This window comes from Lepus europaeus, chromosome 22 (genome assembly GCF_033115175.1).
Source record: "Lepus europaeus isolate LE1 chromosome 22, mLepTim1.pri, whole genome shotgun sequence".
NCBI classification, from domain to species: domain Eukaryota; kingdom Metazoa; phylum Chordata; class Mammalia; order Lagomorpha; family Leporidae; genus Lepus; species Lepus europaeus.
Genome location: NC_084848.1, coordinates 42,600,672 through 42,607,242, shown reverse-complemented (window position 1 = coordinate 42,607,242; position 6,571 = coordinate 42,600,672). Strand labels below are relative to the sequence as shown.

The following is a 6,571-nucleotide window of genomic DNA, read 5'->3' as shown; positions in this document are numbered from 1 at the left end:
ATACTACTTTTCTAGATAAAATTAAAACAATGATCATTTGCTCTTCTGTTCAGGGTAAAATGAATAAAACACTTGTTTAATTTTTTAAAAAAATCTTCAGATATAGCTTATACATAAAATATTCAAGCATTCTAACAGTACTGTTCAATGACTTTTAGAAAATATATACAGGTGAAGACTCATCACCATGAACTTCTGAAGTCTTTCTCTACTTCCAGCCACCAGCCCCATGTAACTAATACTATGATATATCTGCATATGTATTTGCATTTTCATATAAATGGTATCATATAATATGTTAAAAAGAGTTTGGTCGAAATAAGAATGTGGTTAAAGAAGGTTTTGGGGTGCAGTGGTTTTATGCTGTGCAATGATTCTAATTAAAAAAGATCAGTAGAAATTCTTGTTTTTCCAGAAATCTCTTATTTAATGTATAAAAACTTTGTGCATTTCATAAATAAAACTTTAGGAGCATAGTATTTCTTCCCTTGATTCCTGCCCTCCAACCTGCACTCACACCCTTCTTCCTGCTTATTATCCTATTCCTATCCTATTATTTTTTTATTAAGATCTATTATCAACATACACAAAAGATTATCTATACTAAGTAAAAAGTTCCACAAATATTATGAAAACAATGTTCCTCAACAGTTGAGACAGGGGTATTCAAAATCATTGCATCTCAAATTGTTAATTTCACTCCTATAGATTTCCTTTTAAGTGCAATATTAGTTAGCACAGATTATGGAGAACATATGGTGTTTGTCCTTTTGGGACTGGCTTATATCACTAAGTATGATCTTTTCCAGTTTCATCCATTTTGCAGCAAATGAAAGGATTTCTTTTTTACTGCTGTGCAGTATCCAGTCTTCAGTTAATGGACATTTGGGTTGATTCCATACTTTAACTATTGTGAATTGAGTTGCAATAAACATGAAAGATAACTCTTTCAAATGCTGATTTCATTTCCCATGGGTAAATTTGCAAGAGTGGGATGGCTGGGTCATATGGTAGGCCTATATTCAGATTTCAGAGGTATCTCCATACAGATTTCCACAGTGGCTGGACCAGTTTACATTTCCACCAACAGTGGAATAAGGAACTTCCCCACACCCTGCATCCTCACCAGCATTTGTTGTTTACTGATTTCTGTGTGAAAGCCATTCTCACTGGGGTGAGGTGAAACTTTATTGTAGTTTTGATTTGCATTTCCATGAAAGCTAGTGATCCTGAGAATGTTTTTCAGCTTGTCTGTTGGCCATTTGGATTTCCTCTTTAGAAAAAGCTCTGTATAAGTACTTTGGCCATTCCTTAACTGGAGTTTTGTGCATCCACACACTCCATGTGGATCCACAGTGTCCCTCTAATTTGCATGGAGTTTCCTCTGAAGTTTTCTCTCTAACTCTTCCTGGAGATTTCCCTCTCTCCACTTTTTAAAAAATCATCTTCCCCTATATTAGTCAGCTCTCTCCCTCATCTGCAATATTGGAATCCCTCAGAGTTTCAACTTGTTCTTTCCTCCTGTTTGGAATCTTACCAAGCCCAGTCAACAAAACCATAAAATACCAGGCATTCTATTATTTTCACAGCAACACATTGTAAGAATGATCAGAACCATAAAAGCATCTTTGAGAACTGTGATACCAATTATGAAATAGATATAAAAAGAAAATATTCTGACAGAGGAAAAATGATAGATTAGGGAGCAGCGCAATTTGCAAGGCTATGGATAAACAGTGAGGAGAAAAGTGTAGAAGGCACACTCTTGGCAGAGAGTTGGAGAGAAAACCCCCTGGGAAGCCCCATGGGGGGGGAGGCAAAATGGTGTGAATCTGCATGGTGAGTGCTGATGCACAGCCAGCACAGCCGCTGTGGCGGAGTGGCAAAGCCGGCAGCATTCTTGAGATGCAGGGGAGGGCAGACTGCATCAGTCTGTGGGTATAGAGCTGGAGAGAGTGTGGCATGTGTCCAGACTGGAGGGCTGGCAGTTCCTGGTGGTCACCTATGGTCCTAGTGGAAATGAAGGGAATGGTTCAATTCAAATCAATCTCTCCAAAACAACCTGTGATCCAGCTGAGATAGGGGAGGAACCATTTTAAAACAGGGCAACAACTATGGAAGCCTGAAAGCATGCACATAACAGCTCAGTGAGATGGGCATCTGAATGCAGTCCTGGCAGCAGTGGTGGGTAGGTATGTGCCCAGTGGCCCTAGTGTGTATGTCTGATCCAGAGCTTTGAGTGGAGGAATTGGCCTGCAAACCCCACTGACAATTTGGCTAGGAAGTGGCTGGGCAGATACAGGGGACACAGGGGTGCCCACACCAGCAGTGCCCTCTGGACTCGGTGACTGTGGAAGCCTTATGTGCTGAGACCTTGGGAACTCAATGGCTATGTATGTATGATAAATGCAATCAGAAGAAAAAATTAAAAATCATCTCTACAAATGCTGAAATATAAGAGCCAAAATTCAGGAAACAAGAATAAGGAAGTCATGATGACCCCTGCCCAGGAAGAACGCAGCATTTCCACATTAGGATGCAAAGATGAAGAGATAAAGGGAATGCCAGAAATGGGATTAGAAAATTAATCATAAGAGTACTCAAAAAAATCCATGAACTAAAGAAAACTATACATGACATGAACAAAGATTTTTCCCTGGAAATTGAGAACTTAAACAGAAACCAAAATGAAATACTAAAAATGAAGAATTCAATGGATCAAATAAAAATGCAATGGAAAGCATTAACAGTAGACTCCATTTCCAATCTAGCTCTCTGCTATGGCCTGGGAAAGCAGTAGAAGATGGCCCAAGTCCTCGGGCCCATGCACCCTTGTGGGAGACCCAGAAGAAGCCCCTAACTCCTGCCTTCAGATTAGCTAGGCTCAGGCTGTTGTGGTCATTTGGGGAGTGAACCAGCAGATGGAAGATTTCTGTCTCTCTCTCTCTTTCTCTCTCTCTCTCTCTCTGGCTCTACCTCACTCTGTAATGCTGTCTTTCAAATAAATAAAATAAATCTTTAAAACAAAGAAAGGCAATATAAATGATAAAAGGAAGGAAAAGAGAGATGGAGGGAGAGGGATGGGGTGCACAGAGGTAGAGATCTCCCAACCGCTGGTTCACTCCTCAAATGCCCTCATTTAAGATTGAATCAGCCAAAGTCAGTAGCAAGAAACTCCATCAAAGCTTGAAATATGTGGGGCAGGGACTCAAGCCCTTGGGCCATCTTCTACTGTTTTCCCAAATACATCATTACCAAGATGGATGGTAGTTGCTAGAACTCAAACCAGCACTCCAATATGGGATGTGTTAATCCCAAACTTCAGCTTAACCTGCTGAGATGCAATACCTACCCACACATTGAATTATTTTACATAACTTACATACACTCACAACAAGGAGTTAGGTACCTTTACAATCCACGCTTTATAAAAAGTTATAACAAGTTTTTAAAATAATACCTACATGTCCAAATTTACACACATAGGAATGGGTCCAGTCTCAGCATCTAACTCCAAAGTATACATGCTTCACCATGACATAACCCCACACTTCATGAAATTCTGGTGGCACACAAATACGTAGCAATTGAGACATACTATATAATTAGCATTTTACATACTAATTTCTAATTGTCTTAACTATGTTTTCTTCCCACAAGGAAGCATATTTTACAAGTCAAACAGGCCTTGGAGTAAGGTTAAGGGTACACCTTACTTTATGTTGTTAAGCTGCTTGACATCTTTCAGCCTCAGTTTTCTTAAAATAAAATAAAACCATAGTTCCCAACTCAGAGAGTGTCAGAGAGAATAGAAAACAAATGTGTACAGAATGCTTGGCTCACAGGAAGCACAATAACATGCTACTGCTATCAGTATTTTAGACACAACACTGGCTCCCTCAACATCCAGAGCTGATGATATGGTAAATTACTGGGAAACATAGCCCCTGGCCACACCCATCACACACCAGATGTATTCACAGAAAGGACAGACATTCCACTAAGTCACACAGAATAGCCCCAAAGATAAATGCAATCAGAAGAAAAAATTAAAAATCAACTCTACAAATGCTGAAATATAAGAGCCAAAATTCAGGAAACAAGAATAAGGAAGTCACGATGACCTCTGCCCAGGAGGAATGCAGCATTTCCACATTAGGATGCAAAGATGAAGAGATAAAGGAAATGCCAGAAATGGGATTTGGAAAATTAATCATAGTAGCACTCAAAAAGTCCATGAACTAAAGAAAACTATACATGACATGAACAAAGATTTTTCCCTGGAAATTGAGAACTTAAACAGAAACCAAAATGAAATACTAAAAATGGAGAATTCAATGGATCAAATAAAAATGCAGTGGAAAGCATTAACAGTAGACTTGATGAGACAGAAGAAAGAATATCCGAACTAGAAGACAAATTCTGGAAATATTATAGTCAGACAAAAAAAAAGAGAGAAGAAAATAGAAAATTTAAAAACAGTGTTGGAGATCTGTGGGAGACTACCAAGGACCCACAATATGGATTTTAGGCGTGCCTGAAGGAGTGGAAAGAGAGAAAGGAATAGAAAGCCTATTTAGTGAAATAATTGCAGAAAACATCCCCAATCTGGAGAAAGAAAGGGATGTTCAAATAGAGGAAGCACATAGAACTAACAGAAATGACCAGAAAAAATTTTCACCACAAAAAGCTTTCTCCAGTAAAACATCAAGAAAATATTCTAAATTGGCAAGAGAGAAATGCTAGATTACTTTAAGAAGATCACCAATTAGACGCACATGTGCTCTCATAAGAAATGTTACAGGCTAGATGGAATGATGTGATATAGACCATGTCTCGAAAGAAAAAAAAAACTGTCAACCCAGAATACTGTACTCTGCAAAATTTGCATTTACAAAGGAAGGTGAAGACCTTCTATAACAAAAGAAATTGAAAGAATTTGTCAATATATAACCACTCTTGCAAAGGATGCTTAAGCATGTGCTACACAAAGATAGCTATCTTTATGAAAGAATGAAAAGGCAGAAATCTCCCCAGTAGAAGCACAAAATAAATCCATAGTAAACACTAAGAATCTTTATGGAAAAAATGACAGGGCCAAATCACCATTCATCCATAGTCACCCTGAATGTAAATAGCCTCAATTCTCCAGTTAAAAGATATAGACTGGCTAAATGGATTGAAAAATAAGACCCATCTAGGGTGGGGTGGCACATGCACCCAGGTGAGACATGCCTGCCCTATGCAGAGCCTGCAGGTGGGCCCAGCTGATGGGTACCCTCATACATTTGTGGTTTATTTTGTAGTTACAATGAGAGAGAAGCCCTTGGTTGGGTGATGGATTTTGAGAATCTCTTCTCAAAGCCCCTCAATCCGGCCCTTAGCAAAAAACAGGCCTTGGATTCTGGTGAAAGAACCAAAGATGAAATATATTATTCAGGCATTGAAGAAACACAAGAGGAGAAAATAAAATGGGAAGTAAAACTGGAGAGTGAGCAAGTCCCAGAAAAAGTATGGCATGTCGGAAACTCTACATCACCACCAAAAGCTTTGCTACATAGAAAATCAAGAAGTAAGGACTATGATGTATATAGTGACAGTGATATCTGCAGTCAGGAACCAGAAGATATTTCTGCAAGGAGCTTCAGCAGATATGCTACAGATATGGCAAATGCCACGCAACCATTACCACTTCCTGAAGAACAAATAAAAAAGAGGAAGCAAAAGATAGCCAGCAAGCTGCTAAACAGAAAATAAAACTTTTCAACCTGGTTAAAAGAATGATAAACACAAGGACATGAAGCAGAAATGGCATGGCACTGGAAACAAAAAATCCAATGCATTACCAAGGAAAAGGGGCTCACAGGAAGGGGATGGTAAACCTAAAGAGAAGCAGCAGCATGTGATAATGAGTCAGGGATTCATCAAGCAACATACTGTGGGAAGCAAAGGAAAACAGATCTGTAAATATTTTCTTGAAAGGTAATGTTTTAAAGGAGACCAATGTAAATCTGACAAGATACCTATATTGAGAAGAAAAAGAAACTGTGTAAATTTTATGTATTTTTATGTAAATTTTATGTATATTGAACCAGAGATGATAAATATCTGTATTTCTATTATGAATCTCCTTGTAAGTTTTACCCTACAGGAACAAAATTATGCAAAGAGAAGTACTGTAAGTTTTTCCACACTCCATTGAATGAGGAGACATTAAGAACTGCTGGCTCAATTTTTGGATACTAAAAAGAAATAATGTAAATAATTCATCATGTACCTCTAATCTATATAGCGTTTCCTCTGCATTTTCTCCTGAACTCTTTCCTGAGACTGCACTCTCCACTTTTTTTAAACTATCTTTTCCTGGACCAGAGCAGTTAGCTCCCTCCCTACTCTAATATACTGGAAATCTCCCAAGTATATTTTAACCATTTAAAACAATATGGATGGAAGTGAGATTCCTTCTCATTTGAGAACTAAGTCAAGCCCAGAAAGATATGTGTGGAACTAACGAAGTTGTTCTCATAGTCACTGAGAGTACAACAGTGGTTACTAGAATCTGAGTAGAGCA

General features: G+C 38.4%; 1 pseudogene; it reads left to right on the top strand.

Moving 5' to 3' along the window:
* Positions 1–5,337: 5,337 nt before the first annotated feature.
* On the top strand, positions 5,338–6,265 carry LOC133751637 (zinc finger CCCH domain-containing protein 8-like; annotated as a pseudogene).
* Positions 6,266–6,571: the final 306 nt, after the last annotated feature.